At 44.5% G+C, this 20690-nt stretch overlaps 1 long non-coding RNA gene across 1 annotated transcript in view; it reads left to right on the plus strand.

Moving 5' to 3' along the window:
• The first annotated feature begins 910 nt into the window (after positions 1-910).
• Positions 911-20690, plus strand: part of LOC116984848 — a 31008-nt gene continuing 11228 nt past the window's right edge. The window contains exons 1-3 of the long non-coding RNA XR_004415133.1: positions 911-1040; positions 18812-18905; positions 18989-19019. This is a non-coding gene — a long non-coding RNA (uncharacterized LOC116984848). The remainder of the gene's footprint in view (positions 1041-18811; positions 18906-18988; positions 19020-20690) is intronic.

Here is a 20690-nt window from a genome sequence, read left to right on the forward strand (position 1 = left end):
CCGTGAGCCGCCTTAAGCCAGCACAAGTCGATGAGGATAGCCCAGTGACAGTGGCTACTCCGCGGCGTCGAGGACATCCACCACCCGTTTTACCGCCCTCTGCACCTGTTACCCCCGGTCATGTTTCGCCGGTCCCCTTTGTTACGCCCGTCCCTCGTTCACGTTTTTCGCACCCCTCCGGTCCTGTTCTGCTGGCCCCTACTGTTACACTCGCCCCGCAACATCGGACTGCGCGTTCTGGTCGAACCGTCCGTTTATTCGTGCGTTTCCGCGGATTCTGGGGGGGGGGGGGGGGGGCATGTAGCGGCGCCTCCTGGCATACGCAGAGATCGAACCCGGCGTCAGGAAGCCACAGTCACGTGACTCGAGAGGGGCCGCTTGTTTTTGCTTGCGCGAGTTATTTCAGCGCTGACCACCGTTGTGGGCAGACGTGTTCGAAGAACCTGTATACTGGAAATCGAACTTTTGAATAAAGATCTGTTGAAAACCCCAGTTGTCGTTCTTCAGACCGCCAAAACTCATTCCTTCTCTCCAGAGATGCTGCCTGTCCCGCGGAGTTACTCCAGCTTTTTGTGTCTATTTCCAGTGCCTACACCTTTTTATTCTTGTGAAGAGTGAAATTCTTAATTTGCTGTTGTTGAGACATTTTTTCTGATGCTATGAGTTTAATGAGAGGGAGGGCTCGCCTCTGCCCAGCGAGTGTGAGGAGGGCCGGGCGCTGTTCTGGCCAAAGATCATAGAGTTCTGGCCATGATCTTTGGTTCTGGCCCCTGATGAGCGGCCGCTGCTCTTGGCGGGTGCTCGCGCAGCGGTTTGGACGATGACACGCTAGCGCCGAGGGGAGGCGGTTTGAAAGGAGCGCGCGCGCGGCAAGGGGGAGACAGTTTGAAAGGAGCCCGCGTGTACTGGTAGCGGCGGGTGGAGCGGGTAGAAGACGCCGCCAGGACGCGTGCGCGCGAGGGGGGTGGATCCTCTCGGCGGGCAGGCAGGAGGGAAGGAAGGAAGGAAGGAAGGTTCTGGATGTTGGCGAAGCACCATCGGTAAGGAGGGCAGTGCCATCGAAATCGGTGCAGCGGGAGATGGTGCCGCGGGTCGAGGCGCAGCCCTTCCCGTCCCAAGGGCCCGGGCTGACTCGGCGCCGTTGCAACCAGACAGAGCCGACGGCTCGCCAGCATGCGGCCGACTCGTTCTGCTCGGCCAGTGGTTGCAAGCGTGTTTCTTCGCGGGATCTCCAAGCTCAGACTTAAGCCGTTTACAGCCCGATGATAGCAACACTGTTTCAGGCAACCCACCCATGTCTGTAACCCACACGCGACTGTCTTCCTGCTTTTGTTCTTCTTTCACATCTCCCCCACCTGGTTCCATCAGAACCTCCCCATCTGGTTCCACCTGTCACGTACTCACTTCTATCCCACTTCCCTACACTGGCATTTTTTCCTATTCAGTCTCAGGCCTTCTGTATGGTCTCTACCCGATCTGCAAATGTACACCCTTTGCCTCCAACTTCTTCCTGGATTTTTATTTTTGTTTCAGATTCCAGTGTCTGCAGCCTCTTTTATCTCCTTACCACAAAGCATATTTGTTTGTACCTTGAAAACAACAGTAGTTTGAATGCCCACGATCTCCGTTACACAGGCTGGCATGAAAACCATTTTATGAGTATTGAGAGTTCACAAATGAGAATGAGATGTTAGGGATTGTTGGCTAAATAGAGAATGTTGGCAAAAGCATTAAATAATGCCTCGGGATCCTGTCTCGCTGACAGGTTAATAGGATTTTGCTTTGATCCAGGTGTTGATTATGGGATCATGCAGTTCACTTTATTGCATGCTACCTTTCCAAGGTGGCACAGTGGTATAGCTAATAGAGCTGCTGCCCCTCAGTTCCAGTGTCTTGGATTTAATCCTCATCTGTGATGCTGCCTGTGTAGAGTTTGCATATTCTGCACGTGAACCATGTGGGTTCCCTACGGGTGCTCGGGTTTCCTCCCACATCCCAAAGATGTGCAAGTTGGTAGGTTCATTGTCCATTGTAAATTACCCCAGGGGGGTGTTGATGGAATTGGGGGGGAAATAAAGTGGAATTAGCGCAGGATTGGTATAAATGAATGGTGAACAAAACTGTCCCATTCTATCTTGTATGCCTATGACGTGCATTGTATGTTGCAATGTTAGCAGATTGGCTCCTCATTTTTACCTACACATATCAGTGTATGGATAATATCTATATATGGATAAACAAGATCTGTCTATGGATTAAAGCTCTGCCTTCAACACCATATTCTAAACCGTAGAAGTATCAAATGTCTTTTATTGTCTCGTGTATTAATTAAAGTAGAGTGATATTCAATTTATCTTACAGCCATACCAAAAAAAGCAACAAGATAATAGACAATAGGTGCAGGAGTAGGCCATTCGGCCCTTCGAGCCAGCACTGCCATTCAATGTGATCATGGCTGATCATCCATAATCAGTACCCCGTTCCTGCCTTCTCCCCATATTCCCAGACTCCGCTATTTTTAAGAGCCCTATCTAGCTCTCTCTTGAAAGCATCCAGAGAACCTGCCTCCAACGCCCTCTGAGGCAGAGAATTCCACAGACTCACCGCTCTCTGTGAGGAAAAATTGTTTCCTTGTCTCCGTTCTAAATGGCTTGCTCCTTATTCTTAAAATGTGGCCCCTGGTTCTGGACTCCCCCAACATCGGGAACATGTTTCCTGCCTCTAGCTTGTCCAAGCCCTTAACACACAACTACGTAAAAACATCCACCACAATGGATTCCACACATTCCTCACTGTGATGGAAAGAAAGAAGATTGCCTTCCATCACAGTGAGGAATGTGAGGGAGCCGCTGTTGTGGATGTTTATGTTAACTTTAATGTAGTTGTGTGTCTTGTTTCTTTTTTTCTGGCATGACTGTATGCTAAATCAAATGTCACTGTACCTTAAATGGTGCCCGTGACAATAAAGGACTATTGAACTTATCTCCAAACTCCTGGACCTAGGAATCAGTATCTCGCTCCTGCCACTGGATCCTTGCCATTGTGACCTATAGACAACAATCAGTGAGGATAGGCAGCAAAATATCAACGATTATTCTCAATCTGATGCCCTGCAAGGATGCGTTCTCTGCTCCTTACTATGCGCCGTATGCACCCATCATTGTGTAACCAAATTCTGATCTAAATCCATTTACAAGCTTCAGAAGACACCATTGTAGTGGTCCTGATCTCAAACAAAGATGATACACAGTACAAGGTGGAGATAGAGAGCTTACTACCAAGGGGTCAGTACAACAGTGCCTCACTTAATGTCAGCAAGACTTCAGAAAACAGGGAGTTGTATATGCATTAGTCAGCATCAATGATGCTGAAATTATATGATGGAGAACAGGGCTCTCGCTGAACTTTTTTTCCCTGTTGCCAGCCGGGCAACCTTGACAGCTTTTTAGGTTGCCAAATGACAGTTTAGGTGGTCATTTAAAATGGTTTGCATGAGGCGTACGATAATGTGCTCGGACGAAGTGCGTAGTTACCAGTCGGAATTATGCTCAATGAAGCATTCACATATTATGTTCAAGAAGGAACTGCAGATGCTGGAAAATCGAAGGTAGACAAAAGTGCTGGAGAAACTCAGCGGGTGCAGCAGCATCTATGGAGCGAAACTTTGCCTGTTTCCTTCGCTCCATAGATGCTGCCGCATCCGCTGAGTTTCTCCAGCACCTTTGTCTACATTCACATATTATTTCTGCTTCAAATAACTCACAAACTAAACATATTCACCAATCAAGACATGATATATACCACAATGACATGCAGCAAAATTATAATACCATATCTTAACTCTTTTTACACATTGCAATTAATGCAATTTATATTAGTTCTTTCCACTTCCAAACAAAAGTGTGGTTGGATTATTCAGCATATGATCAGCCTGTGTCAATAAATCCTGGACCATGGTAACATATATGCTTAACCATGCACACTACAGATTGATGCAAGCATGTTTTCTGTGAAGGACCGAAAATTACCATGACATGGCCATAGCATGGGTCGTTATTGCTATTGGCACAGAAACACTCTCGCTTACCACATAATTTATCCATAACAAAATATACAGGTTGCAAGGAAATTTCTAAAGGCATTTTATGATAATAGCTGTTAAAACCGACTATACCCATCTGACAGGTTAAACATTACACTAACTGACAAGAGATGGCCAAAGGACATAACTGCAGCAAATGTTCTTTTGGTATATGTTTAAAGGAGTCAAAACAAATAATAACATTGGGAATTAAAACACATTTGATTGCATTCGTTATCTAACATAGTCAATGTTCGCTCTGAAGACCATGAAGCACAAAAGGGTCAGGGGGGGTGTGAATCAGTGCGGGGTGGGTAGATGGCGGGGGGGCAATCTGTGAAGGAATGGATGGATTGAGGCAGGTGAATTAGTACGTGTTGGTTGGAGTATGTAAAATTGTGAGGGGAGAGCACGGGGGATGTCAGTGGTGTTGAATGGGGGGGATCAGTACAGGATGGATGGGGGGGATAGATCTGTACAGGATGAATGGGAGGTTCAGTACAGGATGAATGGAGGTAAACAAAAATGCTGGAGAAGTTCAGCGGGTGAGGCAGCATCTATGGAGCTAAGGAAATAGGCAACATTTCGGGTCGAGACCCTTCTTCAGACTGTTCTTCTTGAATGGGGGGATTAGTACAGGATGGATGGGGGGAGGGATCAGCACAGGATGGATGGGGGGAGGGATCAGCACAGGATGGATTGGGGGAGGGATCAGCACAGGATGAATGGGAGGATCAGAACAGGATGAATGGGGGGGATCTGTATAGGATGAATGAGGGGATCAGTACAGGATGCATGAGGGGATCAGTATAGGCATTGAAGGTCCCCTCCTGTCTACTTCCTGCAGTTGCAACTGCCACTGGTTGTTCGATGTCGAGTAGTGACACCTAATGAGAAGTTGGCCATAATAGATAAAATCAGCAGTAGATTTCTTAACTGATGATTGCCCCTTTCCCGTGAGATTTAAAGTCCAGAGTCATCTTTAAAAGTCCCATGTATTGTCCTATTCCTTTATACCAATTTGTCACTGGTCATTCTATTAGGGCAGAATATAAACAGATGTGATGGAGTGCTGTGAAAATTTGACTGAAAGCTATGGGTTTCTCAGAGGATTGTGTGACCTATCCATGGGACATCCCTCTCATATTTGGCGAGGATTTCTCTGGGTATGTTGAAAAATCCTTAAGCGCAATGCTGTGGGTAAAACTCTGCACTGGGCCACTTGGACAATAAGAATGGTAAATTACTATTTATTGACCACAGCTCAGTGCACAGCAACATTGTCCCCTCCAAACCTATCATCAGACGCAGAACTGGGTCTCTGCTCATTCCTATGAATCTGGATCCTCCACATCCTCATCGGCAACCACAATCTGTACAAATTGGCAACAACACTTCCTCCTTGATAACAATCAACGCTGTGGCACCTCAAGTCTGTGTGCTCAGTCCCCTGCTTCACTTGTTCTATGTCGGACATATTTCCAACGGCATTTTAAATTTGCCGACAATACCACTATTGGTGGATAAATGATGACTCAGAGTACAGGAGAGAGACTGAAATTCGGATTGAATGTCGCTCTCAAAATCAGCAAGACCAAGGTGCTGATGGAGTTGAGGAGGGAAAGTCCGAGGATCCACAAACCTGTCCTCATTGACGGAACAGCAGTGGATTGAGTCAAAAACTTCAAGTCCCTGGGCGTGCATAACTCTGAAGATCTGTCCTGGGCCAAGCATTCTCAAAGAAAGCTCATAACACCACTACCTCCTTGGAAGATTGAAGATATTCGGTATATTAATGAATACCCTCTTGAACTTTTATTAGTGTATGGTGGTCAGCACAGTGTCTGATTGCATCTCAGCCTGGTTCGGCAACTTGAATACCAAGGCACAAAGGAGATTACAGAGAGTGGTAGATACTGTCCAGTCTATCGCAGGTACTGACCTCCCCGTCATCGGAGAGGTCCACAGGAAGTGCTGCCTCAAAAAGGCAGTCAATAATATCATAGACCCACACCACCCTGACCACAAACTCATTTTGTTCCTGCCATGGCGAAGAGGGTACTGAAAACTGACTACCAGGTTCAAGAAGAGCTTCTTTCCAGCAACCATCAGGTTCTTCAACATTACACACTAACCTCAGCAACTACAAACTTCTGTGGACTGGCTTTGATTGTAATATGGACTACCTAGTATTATGTTATTTATTGATTTAAAATATATATTTTTTGTTTATTGTGTTTGCAGATCTGTTAAGCTGCTGCCAGTAAGAATTTCATTGTTCAGATGGCACAATGGGCCAAGTGTTCGGCTGGCGACCGGAAGGTAGCCGGTTCGAATCCCGCTTGGAGTGCATACTGTCGTTGTGTCCTTGGACAAGACACTTCACCCACCTTTGCCTGTGTGTGAATGTGTGTGAGTGATTGGTGGTGGTCGGAGGGGCCGTAGGCGCAGATTAGCAGCCACGCTTCCGTCAGTCTGCCCCAGGGCAGCTGTGGCTACAGAAGTAGCTCACCACCACCGAGTGTGACTGAGGAATGTATGAATAATGCGATGTAAAGCGCCTTGAGTATTCTAGAAAGGTGCTATATAAATCCCATCCATTATTATTATTATTATTATTGTAATCAGAACTTTTGGTTTATCTCAACTCCACAGCTGTTTGATGAATTGTGACTTTTAATGGCTCTTATTCAGGTCATTGCCAGCTCTGCAAGCTAACTACAATTTTGAAGGAAGATTTTAGTTATGGTTTTCTGAAATGACTAGATGAATTCTACTTTGGTCTGGATCCTACTGTGGGTATTTCTTAAAATCAAATTTTGGATATTGAACATCAAGATCAGGTGATATAAAAGCAGCTCATCAATTTCCAAGTTACCAGTTTATTCCTGGAATGGGTTTGGGAAGGGAGTAGTCAACATTGCATCCAGGTAGGTACTCACTTCAATTTTGTCTGTTGACAGTCTCCCCATAAGATCTTGATCTCTTCCTCCATTGCCATTCTGCAGAGGGAGGTTATGGAGGATTTCTGCAAACTACAACACGATTTCCATAAGATGAAGAAATGTTTATCTATCATACTATGATCTAGATTTTCATGTTGAACAACAATAAGGCAGATTATATATCAATAAGAGACATACACATTCCTTATTTACATGATAATAAAATGTTACTTTCTTATGGTCATTTGCAAGCTGTGCACATAGAGTTCTGTGTTCTTAAGAGCAGAGTTGTGGAGTCGATACCCAAAACCTCCGACTACGACTCCTTGATTTCTTGTGTATCCGACTCCGACCCTGACCCCTAGGTATAATAATTCTAAATCTGCTATGATGACAGGAAACAAAGAGTAGGAATAAACGGGTCCCTGTCAGAATGGCAGGCAGTGGCGAGTGGAGTGCCACAAGGCTTGGTGCTGGAGCCACAACTATTTGCAATATATATATTAATGATTTAGATGATGGTGTTAAAAGTAACACTAGCATATTTGCAGATCACGCAAAGCTGGGTGGCAGTGTGAACTGCGAAGAGGATGCTAGGAGGTTGCAGGGTGACTTGGACAGGTTGAGTGAGTGGGCAGGTGCAGTATAGGGGGTTGCACGTACGGTCATCGTGTCAAAGGGCGTGACGCACGGAGCAGCTCAATCCATGTGGAGGACATGGCGGCTTCGGTATACACTGTTAACACACGAAACGCGTGCTTTCTTTCCTGTTAAAAAACGCCGAATTATCATTTTTTGCGCTGTAATAATTGTGGTTTGCTGTCATTGAAAGCGGGGAGGTATCGTGTTTAAACTGGTGTTATCTCATGGTGTAGCGTCTTTTACAATCCGCGACTAATAGCCGCATTCATTGTCGTGTCCAGAGAGACAGAACCATCTCGATAAGCCTTCGCTAAATAAAGCAAACTCAAAAGTCAGAACAATTTGATTGCAATAATGTGGGGTTATTTTTTTTTAGGTTACTGAGCGCTCAGAACCAAATGCTCTAGTATCTTTGCTCTGAACCCGAGCACCAACGTGTAAGCGGCCGAAGGAGCGCATCCCTCTGGACAGCCCCCACTTTCCCCCCCCCCCCCCCCTCCCGGGGTCAGCGCAGTCCGGCCACGGCCGCCCTCCGCCCCGTCTCCCCCTGTGGGCCGCACTGTCGGGCTGTGAGTCAGCAGCGCCCACACATGGGGCCGGGTGGAGCGGGGCCAGGTGAAGCGGGGCCGGGTGGAGCGGGGCCTGGTGAGGTGGGGCCGCGGCTCTAGGCAACGTCAGCTGCAGCAAAGTTAGGGGCAGTCTGCTCCCTCCGCCCACCCAGAGTCACTATCCGCGCTGCACCGACACCCTGACCTCTTCCTTCCCCCGCCCCCCCCCCCCAGCCCCGGCCGCGGGGATAGACGGCCCGGGGTCCGCGAGTGTGCAACCAGTCCGGATGCTGGGCCAGAATAAGGGCCCGCTGTGCTGGCAGCCATAGTAAATGCTTACCTGCAGTTCATCGCGTGTACTCCAGTTGGCGTTGCGTGGCAACAGTACGGGTCACGGGTCGTGAACCTCGACTGCGTGCAACCTCCCTATAATGTGGATAAATGTGAGGTTATCCACTTTAGCGGCAAGAACAAGGAGGCAGATTATTATCTCAATGGTGTTAGATTAGGAAAAAGGGAAGTGCAACGAGACCTGGGTGTCCTTGTACACCAGTCACTGGAAGTAAACATGCAGGTACAGCAGGCAGTGAAGAAAACTAATGGGTTGGCCTTCATAACAAGAGGATTTCAGTATAGGAGTAAAGAGGTCCTCCTGCAGTTGTACAGGGCCCTGGTGAGACGACATTTGGAGTATTGTGTGCAGTTTTGGTCTCCTAATTTGAGGCAGTGCAGCGTAGGTTCATGAGGTTAATCCTTGGGATGGCAGAACTGTCATATGAGGAAAGATTGGAAAGACGGCTTGTATTCACTGGAATTTAGGATGAGAGGGAATCTTATAGAAACATATAAAATTATAAAAGGACTGAACAAGCTAGATGTAGGAAAAATGTTCCCAATGTTGGGGGATTCCAGAACCAGGGGCCACAGTCTAAGAATAAAGGGGAGGGCATTTTAAACTGAGATGAGAAAAAACGTTTTCTTCCCAGAGAGTTGAGAATTTGTGGAATTCTCTGCCACAGAAGGCAGTGGAGGCCAATTCACTGGATGAATTTGAAAGAGAGTTAGATAGAGCTCTTGGGCTTAGCAGAATCGAGGGGTATAGGAAGAAGGCAGGCACGGGTTACTGATTGTGGATGATCAGCCATGATCACAATGAATGGCGGTGCTGGCTCGAAGGGCCAAATGGCCTCCTGCACCTATTTTCTATGTTTCTATGCCCCATCCACACTGTTCACTATCCCCCTCAACATGTTATGCACTTGTAGGGCTTTTATGCAATAGTATTGGTGTTATTAATTTATTGAATTTTTGTTTATTGCATGGTATCTATGTATATTGTGTTAATAGGCCTGTAAATCTGCACTGTAAAAATGTAATTGTTCTACTGTTGGTACATATGCACCCAAGGAAATATAGCTGAATGGATAGAAAATTGGCTTCAGGGACGGAAGCAGAGGGTGATGGTGGAAGGCTGCTTCTCGGACTGGAGGCCTGTTACTAGTGGTGTGCATCACGATTCAGTGCTGGGTTCGTTACTGTTTGGCATCGACATCAATGATTTGGATGAGAACATACAGGGCAAAATTAGAAAGTTTGCTGATGATACAAAAGTGGGTAGTTTTGCAGATAGTGAAGATGATTGAAAAATTGCAGCAGGATCTGGATCGCTTGGCCAGGTGGGCTGAGGAATGGTTGATGGAATTTAATACAGAGAAATGTGAGGTGTTGCATTTTGTGAAGTCTAACATGGTCCGGACCTACACAGTGAATGGTAGGCCTCTGGGTAGTATTGTCGAGCAGAGGTATCTAGGAGTACAGGAACATAGTTCATTGAAAGTGGCATCACAGGTAGATAAGGTGGTCAAAAAGGCTTTTGGCACATTGGCCTTTATCAGTCAGAGTATAGAAGTTGGGCAGTCATTTTGCAGTTGTATAATAAGATGGTGAGGCCACATTTAGAGTTTTGTGTTCAATTTTGGTCACTATGTTATCAGAACGATGTCGTCAAACTGGAAAGGGCACAGAGAAGATTTACAAGGATGTTGCCAGGACTAGAGGGTCTGAACTATAGGGTGAGCTTGTGTTGGCTAGGACTCTATTCCTTGGAGCGCAGGAGGATGAGGGGTGATGAGTAAAATCATAGGAGGAATAGATTGTGTAGATGCACAGTCACTTGCCCACTCTACCTATTATTGTGGATAATTGGCCTAAACGTTGTGTGTGGGAGAAGATGCCTGCTGTGTTTTTAAAAACAGGTTCTTTTTGTGATCGAAATTCCATTGCAGGTACATAGCTTCTTGAAAGTGGTGTCACAGGTAGACAGGGTGGTCAAGAAGGCTTTCGGTACATTGGCCTTCATCAGTCAGAGCATTGAGTATAGAGTATTGTGTTCAGTTTTGGTCACCGTATTATAGGAAAGATGTTGTCAAGCTGGAAAGGGTGGGCAAGGTGGGCCGAAGGGCATCTTTCCATGCTTTATGACTAAGAAAAAACATTGAATAAAATGAAGAAATTGGATGTTATTTGCACCATGTTCAACACGGACATTGTGGGCCGAAGGGCCAGTTCCGGTGCTGGACTGCTCTATGCTCTATTCTATTCCATAACAAAAGCCAAATTCTACAACTATATGTGATAGTCTGTGCTATAATAACTATGATATTTATATTCTTATGCATCAATATATGCATTAAGGTCATAAGTGATAGGAATAGAATTAGGCCATTCGGCCCAACATGTCCACTCCGCCATTCAATCATGGCTGATCTATGCCTTCTCCCCATAACCCCTGACATCCGCACTAATCGGGAATCTATCTATCGCCTTAAAAATATCCACCGACTTGGCCTCCACAGCCTTCTGTGGCAATAAATACCACAGATTCACCACCCTTTGACTAAAGAAATTCCACCTCATCTACTTCCTTAAAGAACGTCCTTTAATTCTAAGGCTATGACCTCTAGTCCTAGACTCTCCTAGTGGAAACATCCTCTCCACATCCACTCTATCCAAGCCTTTCACTATTCTGTATGTTTCAATGAGTTCTAAACTCCAGCGAGTACAGGCTCAGTGCCGACAAACACTCATCATAGATCAACATACTAATTCCTGGGATCATCCTTGTAAACCTCTTCTGGACCCTCTCCAGAGCCAGCACATCCTTCCTCAGATATAGTGCCCAAAATTTCTCACAAAACTCCAAATGAAGCTTTACCAGCCAGCGCCTTACATGTGCTGAAGTTCTCCCTCTGTGTGTAGCTGCCTTGCAGCAACAGGGTTTTATCGGCATGGCAATGTATGAGATTAGACGGCAGAGGTTGGGCATATTTTAAAGATGCCATCATTTGTGGGGTTGTGGGTAGTGATGGTGTCATTGGCATTTATGATCCACCCCTAACTAACAGAGTGAAGATTTCACTGCTGAGGCTTAGCGTTATGTAAGGGTGACATAACGTCACCCCGAACGTCCTTACTGAACTAGCTGGGATTTGTAAAGTTTCCAGTAGTTCAGTTCAGTTTCAATTTATGTGTAGGAAGGAACTGCAGATGCTGGTTTAAACTGAAGATAGACACAAAATACTGGAGTAATGCTGGGACAGACAGCATCTCTGGATAGAAGGAATGGGTGACATTTCGGGTCGAGACCCTTCTTCAGACTCCTTTCTCTCCAGAGATGCTGCCTGTCCCACTGTTACTGCAGCATTTTGTGTCTATCTTCAGTTTCAGTTCAGTTTAGTTTATTGTCACGTGTACCGAGGTACAATGAAAAACTTTTTTTTGGTTGCTAACTAGTCAGCGGAAAGACAATACATGATTATAATTGAACCATTTACAGTGTACAGATACATGATAAAGGGATAACGTTTAGTGCAAGGTAAAGCCAGCAAAGTCCAATCAAGGATAGTCTGAGGGTCACCATAGTGGTAGATAGTAGTTCAGCAGTGCTCTCTGGTTGTGGTAGGATGGTTCAGTTGTCTGATAACAGCTGGGAAGAAACTGTCCCTGAATCTGGAGGTGTGCGTTTTCACACTTCTGTGCTTTTTGCCTGATGGGAGAGGGGAGTAGAGGGAGTGGTCAGGGTAAGACTCATCCTTGATTATGCTCTTAGTCTTGCTGAGGCAGCGTGAGGTATAAATGGAGTAAATGGAAGGGAGGTTGGTTTGTGTGATGGTCTAGGCTGTGTCCACAATTCGCTGCAATTTCTTAATGTTTGCTGAACTTATTTCTTTTTCTGGGGAGAGTTTAATTTATTGTCATGTGGACCGAGGCATATGGTCAGCATGGCCTGATTCTGTTCAGTTTAGTTTTATTACCATATATTCATTTTGAGAACATACACGGTATGATTCCGCAACGGCGACTTCACCCGCCCGAATCGCGGGGTCGAGGAGTGCCTGGAGCGGGGCCTTACATCATCGCCCGGCGCGGCTTCAACGGCTGCGGGACTTTGCTAGAGCCCGCCGGGGGCTCCAACAACAAGACCCGGAGCGCGGCCTTGCATCACCCGGCGCGGCGTTAATGGCCACGGGGCAGCCATCGCCCGCCGGGGACTTTGACTCTGACATCGGGAGGGGAATGGGGAGTGCAGCGGAGAGATAATTTTTTTTGCCTTCCATCACAGCGAGGAGGAGATGCGCTGTGATGGATGTCTGTGTAAATTGTGTTGTGTCTTGGGTCTTTTTTTCTTGTGTGTATGACTGCAGAAACAACATTTCATTTGAGCCTCTATGAGGTTCAAGTGACAAATAAATTGTAGTGTGTTGTGATTAGCAAGTTTGCAGATGGTACTAAAGTGAAATTGGTTAGTACAGTGTCAGGGGTTATGGGGAGAAGGCAGGAGAATTGGGTTAGGAGGGAGAGATAGATCAGTCATGATTGAATAGACTTGATGGGCCAAATGGCCTAATGGGCCTGCCCCACTTAGATGACTGCAGGAGTATGCAGTCGCATCATGGTCAGCACATGTTCGCGGGTGGTTGCCGGGGAGTCACCTTCATGGTCGTGAGGAGTTCCCGCATTCTGGGACCTAGTCGCGGCCTCATTATGGTTGCCGCAAATTTTTGAATATGTTGAAAAATTAGCGGCGACTAGAATGAAGCCGCCATGGAGAATAGCGAGAATTCTCGTGCCGTAGGTGGGTCGCCAGGACGTCCTAGCGTATTGCCAGGAGGTTGAAGGTTCTCGTAGGTTGTAGCCGGTGCTGACCGGTGAATTTCATTGGCTCATTGGGGAAAAAATGTATGCAGTAGTTTTCAGAACCAAGGATAACCGACTGGTAATGTTAATGTCCGACGAACTTCTCAGCCGTGTGTCTCTGGCATCTTAAAAGTTGTCTCCACTCCTTCCCCCTCCCCCCCTTCTTTTAAAGGACTTACCGTATTGTGCTTTAGCCATCTTAATTACAGCGCCAACCTTCCTGTTCATCGCGGTGTGTGTCTGTGTCACCTTGGCTTTGCACCGTGTGAATTTCACTCACACAGCGCTCCCCCCGCTTGCCCTGTCCCCCACCTGCATAACATAGAAACATAGAAAATAGGTGCAGGAGTAGGCCATCCGGCCCTTCGAGCCTGCACCGCCATTCAATAAGATCATGGCTGATCATCCAACTCAGTATCCTGTACCTGCCTTCTCTCCATACCTCCTGATCCCTTTAGCCACAAGGGCCACTCTTAAATATAGCCAATGAACTGGCCTCAACTACCATCTGTGGCAGAATTCCACTGATTCACCACTCTCTGTAAAAAATGATTTTCTCATCTCGGTCCTAAAAGACTTCCCCCTTATCCTTAAACTGTGACCCCTTGTTCTGGACTTCCCCAACATCGGGAATAATCTTCCTGCATCTAGCCTGTCCAACCCCTTAAGAATTTTGTAAGTTTCTATAAGAATCCCCCTCAATCTTCTAAATTCTAGCGAGTACAAGCCGAGTCTATCCAGTCTTTCTTCATATGAAAGTCCTGCCATCCCAGGAATCAGTCTGGTGAACCTTCTCTTACTCCCTCTATGGCAAGAATGTCTTTCCTCAGATTAGGAGACCAAAACTGTACGCAATACTCCAGGTGTGGTCTCACCAAGACCCTGTACAACTGCAGTAGAACCTCCCTGCTCTTATACTCAAATCCTTTTGCTATGATGGCTAACATACCATTCGCTTTCTTCACTTCCTGCTGCAGCTGCATGCCTACTTTCAATGACTGGTGTACCATGACACCCTGGTCTCGTTGCATCGCCTCTTTTCCTAATCAGCCACAATTCAGATAATAGTCTACTTTCCTGTTTTTGCCACCAAAGTGGATAACCTCACATTTATCCACATTGTACTGCATCTGCCATGTATTTGCCCACTCACCCAACCTATCCAAGTCACCTTGCAGCCTCCTAGCATCCTCCTCACAGCTAACACTGCCCCCCAGCTTCGTGTATTCCGCAAACTTGGAGATGTTGCATTCAATTCCCTCATCCAGATCATTAATATATATTGTAAATAGCTGGGGTCCCAGCACTGAGCCTTGCGGTACCCCACTAGTCAGTGCCTGCCATTCTGAAAAGGACCCGTTTGCTCCTACTCTTTGCTTCCTGTCTGCCAGCCAGTTCTCTATCCACATCAATACTGAACCCCCAATACCATGTGCTTTAAGTTTGCATACTAATCTCTTATGTGGGACCTTGTCGAAAGCCTTCTGAAAGTCCAGATATAACACATCCACTGGTTCTCCCTTATCCACTCTACTAGTTACATCCTCGAAAAATTCTATAAGATTCGTGAGACATGATTTATGAGGGGGAACTTCTTTACTCAGAGAGTGGTAGCTGTGTGGAATGAGCTTCCAGTGAAGGTGGTGGAGGCAGGTTCGTTTTTATCATTTAAAAATAAATTGGATAGTTATATGGATGGGAAAGGAATGGAGGGTTATGGTCTGAGCGCAGGTATATGGGACTAGGGGAGATTATGTGTTCGGCACGGACTAGAAGGGTTGAGATGGCCTGTTTCCGTGCTGTAATTGTTATATGTTATATTATATGGATTTACCTTTCATAAATCCATGCTGACTTTGTCCAATGAATTCACCACTTTCCAAATGTGCTGCTAACCCATCTTTAATAACTGACTAGCATTTTCCCCACTGCCGATGTTAGATTAACTGGTCTGTAATTCCCCGTTTTCTCTCTCCCTCCCTTTTTAAAAAGTGGGGTTACATTAGCTACCCTCCAATCCTCAGGAACTACTCCAAAATCTAAAGAGTTTTGAAAAATTATCACTAATGCATCCACTATTTCTGGTACTACTTCCTTAAATTATCTGGGATGCAATTTATCTGGCCCTGGGGATTTATCGGCCTTTAATCCATTCAATTTACCTAATACCACTTCCCGGCTAACCTGGATTTCACTCAGTTCCTCCATCTCATTTGACCCCTGGTCCCCTGTTATTTCCGGCAGATTATTTAAGTCTTCCTTAGTGAAGACAGAACCAAAGTAGTTATTCAATTGGTCTGCCGTCATTGTTCCCCATGATCAATTCGCCTGTTTCTGACTGCAAGGGACCTACATTTGTTTTCACTAATCTTTTCCTCTTCACATATCTATAAAATCTTTTGCAGTCAGTTTTTATGTTCCCTGACAGTTTTCTTTCATAATCTATTTTCCCTTTCCTAATTAAGCCCTTTGTCCTCCTCTGCTGGACTGAATTTCTCCCAGTCCCCTGGTAGGCTGCTTTTTCTGGCTAATTTGTATGCTTCATCTTTTGTTTTGATCCAATCCCTGATTTACCTTGTTATCCACGGATGCACTACCTTCCCTGATTTATTCTTTTGCCAAACTGGGATGAACAATTGTTGTAGTTCATCCATGCAGTCTTTAAATGCCTTCCATAACGGGCTGGTGAAGGAAGCGATGTGTGTGTTGACAGTCGCCGTTCCAGTTGCCGGTTTTTCAGGCGACTGCCGACAGCTTGACTATTGCCGGCAGTCATTTGGAAAATCGCATAAGTGCGACAGGCCCATAAGTCTGCTCCTACTTGTGGGAGAGTCTAGGACTAGAGGTCATAGCATCAAAATTAAAGGACGTTCCTTTAGGAATGAGATGAGGAAGAATTTCTTTAGTCAGAGGGTGGTGAATCTGTGGAATTCTTTGCCACATAGGGTGGTGGAGGCCAAGTCAATGGATAAGGCAGAGATTTACGTAGTCTGAAATTTTTGTTGAGATTGGAGTCGGGACTTTATTACCGACTCCGACTCCAGCAGCACCAAAATTGCTCCGACTCCGCGACACCGACTCCACAGCCCTGCTTAAGAGGAGCATTAACTGATAGGGGGCTGGGCATACTTTTGGTAATCCCACGGGATATAGGCGTCACAGAGTTGCTGCCTTACAGCACCAGAGGCTCGGAATTGATCCTGACTATGGGTGCTGTCTATACGTTCTCCCTGTGACAGCATGGGTTTTCTCCAGGTGCTCCGGTTTCCTCCCACACTCCCAAAATATGCAGATTTGTAGGTTAATTGGCTTCTGCATATTGTAAATTGTCCCTAGTGCTACTGTATGGGGATTGCTGATCAGCATGGACTTAGTGGACCAAAAGACCTGTTTCTGCACTGTATCTCTAAACTATACACACCTCAAAAATCTGCGTGCACCAGAAGGATCTATGTGCTAAAGGAACAGTGCCCTTTTGAGTAGAATATTAGGGTGACAGCAGTGTGAACTTAATCTTAAGATCAGCTGTGCAGAGTTTCAGCCAGACCTCTGTCAGGCCACCTGTGACTGGAATGCTGTGGGCTCAAGTACACATCTTTCATTGCATTCATAGAGGATAAACTGCAGAAAATCTGCTTCATGGAAATCTTCAGATGGGTGTGTGCCTTGTTGAGTACTGTCGAGGACAGTCTGATCCTATAATAGACATAAGACATGGCCAAATTTTGTGCCTTCCACCACAGTGATGAATGCTGTGGTGGATGTTTGTGTTACAGTTTTATTGTGGTTGTGTGTTCTTTATTATTGTATCGCTGCAGACAACCCAAATTTCCACCAGCCTGGCTGTGTGGCAATAAATTATATCTAATCTAAAAAGGCTTCCCCACGTCAGTTGGCTTGATAACCTCAAGCTTTGAGAACTGCATCTTGCAGCCTGGGTCACTGAATGTTCTTAAGGATAGGGTGGTATGGACATGACATCTTTCCCATCTTCCTCAGGGTCTCCAGGCATGAAACCCTACTTTTCATGCCTGTCCTGTACCTCCAGCTTAAGTGGCACATACAGTGGAACCAACATAAGCCTAAATTGCAATGGCAGTTTCTCATGGTATATTGCATTATCATAGAATTGCTGAATAGCTCAAACTAGCACAGCTGTAGGGCATTGTGTGCTATGAAAACATAATTTTTTGAGTGACCAGTGATAACAAAGAACAGTTTGCCCCAACTACATTTACAAATGGTCTAAAGGAACTTTGATGATATCATACTAGGTATCTTGCGCACACAATGATTGGAGGTGCCAAAATTAATTTTGTGAATTGGATCATTTTCATCCAAAACATCAAGTTTGACTTACCACATAATGATTCCTTTTTTTGAGAAGTACGTTTTCAATGTTGAGCATGCGAATTGAGTGAGATCCTTCATCTCACAGTGAATGGACTTGACCCAATATATCTCTAGCTGAAGAGAAAGGAATGTTACGGAATGTTAAGGGCTTGGACACGCTAGAGGCAGGAAACATGTTCCCGATGTTGGGGGAGTCCAGAACCAGGGGCCACAGTTTAAGAATAAGGAGTAAGCCATTTAGAACGGAGACGAGGAAACACTTTTTCTCACAGAGAGTGGCGAGTCTGTGGAATTCTCTGCCTCAGAGGGCGGTGGAGGCAGGTTCTCTGGATGCCTTCAAGAGAGAGCGAGATAGGGCTCTTAAAAATAGCGGAGTCTGGGGATATGGGGAGAAGGCAGGAACAGGATACTGATTGGGGATGATCAGCCATGATCACATTGAATGGCGGTGCTGGCTCGAAGGGCCGAATGGCCTACTCCTGCACCTATTGTCTATTGTTACCTGGAAATTTGTAGTACAGGTAATGCATATAATATCTTTTAAAGCGTCTTATTGGGACAATGTCTTCTGTGGATGATTTCCTATTATGTGTTCTTCATTTTTCAAAATAAACACTATTCCAGATGTTTTTCTCATTTACATTATTTTCAAAGTAAAAATGATGATTTATATTTCAATCTTTTCATTCTTCGACATGAGGAGAGAATAAAGTGGGTTAGAGTAGGTTTGTAAATATGGGTATCTGAGGATTGATGTGGATTCAGTGGGGTCTGAGGCTGAAGGGCCCATTTCTTTCCTGTATCATTGACTCAGTTTGAAAAACAACGATGAGTTTGACTATAACCGTTATGTTTATTTAAACAGACCTACATAAAAACTACAATGCTCATGTTAAGTTGCAATGAAATAAGATGATAATTTATATGATAATTGTAACATCTTGTATAATTCAGTATGTTTGACATTCTAATTCTTCAAAAATAGTGTTACAGTATGTAGGAAGTAGTCTATAAATGTTTCACATCTTGGTGTCTCTTCATATAAGGTAGATGTGCAGCTAACAGCAGAAGATGAACTTTACCCCTGGAGTAATGTTGGCTTTCTCGCTGTTGAGTGCTTTATGGAGCAGTGCAGTTGTGGTAAGAAGAAAATGTGATGGCAATATTGTTACAGATCAGCATAATTTTTACGACCTCTGTAACCTGTTATTATTTTAATGCAGGGAGAAGAATTGTTGAAACAATTATTTAAAGGTATGTTTCTACTATAAAATTTCAATTTTAAGTATTTTGAAATGTGATGCGTGCTTAATTTAAAAATAATGGTAAAATCATAATTTATTTTTCACTCCAGTGAACTAATTATGAAAGCCATTGTTATTGCACGACAGTATGTTCAATTTTCTAATTGTTTTAATGACCCTTTCGTTTAGTGACAAACATAATAAAATCAAAAATCTGCCATGGGAAAAGGTTCATCGCGAATTAAAAATGTAACATACTTTTCCAATTTATCAGAAGCATTTTACATACAAAAGGTTTAAATTCATATTTGAGTTATTAAAAAATAAGTGGAACTTCATTTCTTGCAAGTAGTCAGCTACATAAGAGGTTTGCAGATATTGTGTTAATGATTGTGATAATTGGTTATTATCAAAAGAACTGTCGTGGCATGGATTAGTTTAATGGGCCTGCCATTGTACGAGTTAATTCAAGAGTTCTCCCGAGTTTCCCCTGATTCGAACTCGGAGAATTACGGTAATAGCCGCTCGTAGGTACTCAGGGGCTCTCGTGGACATTTTTCAACATGTTGAAAAATCTTCACGAGTCATCACGAGTTTACCGCATTTCCCGAGTACCAGCCGTTAGCGTTACGTACATTCTACGTGCTTATCACGAGTTTGATTTTTTTTAACACAGGAGAACTCTTGACTTACCTCGTACAGTGGGACAGGCCCTTAAGGAATAGAAAGTTAATTGTGTTAGTGAATTTATTTTACATTAAAGGTCTGTCTGAGGAATTAATGCTAATGCCATTACACTCAACAACTATTTTAAACTATTCTAGATTTGCGCAAAGGAACACAATAGCAAAGTTAACAGCAACACAAAAATAATCTATACTTCGATAGAGGAAAGGTTGTAAGAACCTTCAGGAGAATTTGCAGAGTAGAAGAATGTGAAGAAAATTTAATGCGCAGAAATAAGAAACATGTCTCAATAACAAATGTCATAAGTTGCAGAGACTTAACAATTATTAGGCAGATGTGTAACTATATTAACATCACATTTTCTTCTGAATTAATTTATTTTGCATTGAAGGTCTGAGGTACCAAGGTCTTCCCGGTTCAAAGATGGTTCAAATACTCTTACCCTTACTTAAATTATCCATGCTATTAACCTTCACTTCTCACCTAATATCCCCCTATCATTCTCACCTAATATCCCCCTATCATTCTCACCTAATATCCCACTTTCATTCTTACTTTTGCTGGCCAAGTCTTGATCACTTGACTCACCAGAGCTTAGAGAATCCTAATTAAGGCTTTGAAATGCAATCTACCCCTATCATTATATCATTGCTATGCTTGGGCTCCCACCACTCACCATTTTTTTCATCTCCAACTTCAAACCCTGGCCTTTTCTTCTCCTAACCTCATTTAGAACTTCCAACCTAAGACTCTTATATCATATCATATATCTATATACTTTTGAAACTCTGTGTGCGTGGATGTATGTCATTTTGATTTTGCCTTTGATTCGTTAGTCCGCGAAAACCAGACGCAAAAACGGCGAGATTTTTACCATTTCGCTAGCGATTTTACTTTTACATTCGCATATCCACTCCTCATTAAATTTGGTCATTTTTCTGTACACATTTTCAATAAAATCCTTCACAAAACTTACTGTTTTCTTTAAATCAGC

The sequence above is a fragment of the Amblyraja radiata genome, chromosome 20 (genome assembly GCF_010909765.2).
Source record: "Amblyraja radiata isolate CabotCenter1 chromosome 20, sAmbRad1.1.pri, whole genome shotgun sequence".
In the NCBI taxonomy this organism is placed as follows: domain Eukaryota; kingdom Metazoa; phylum Chordata; class Chondrichthyes; order Rajiformes; family Rajidae; genus Amblyraja; species Amblyraja radiata.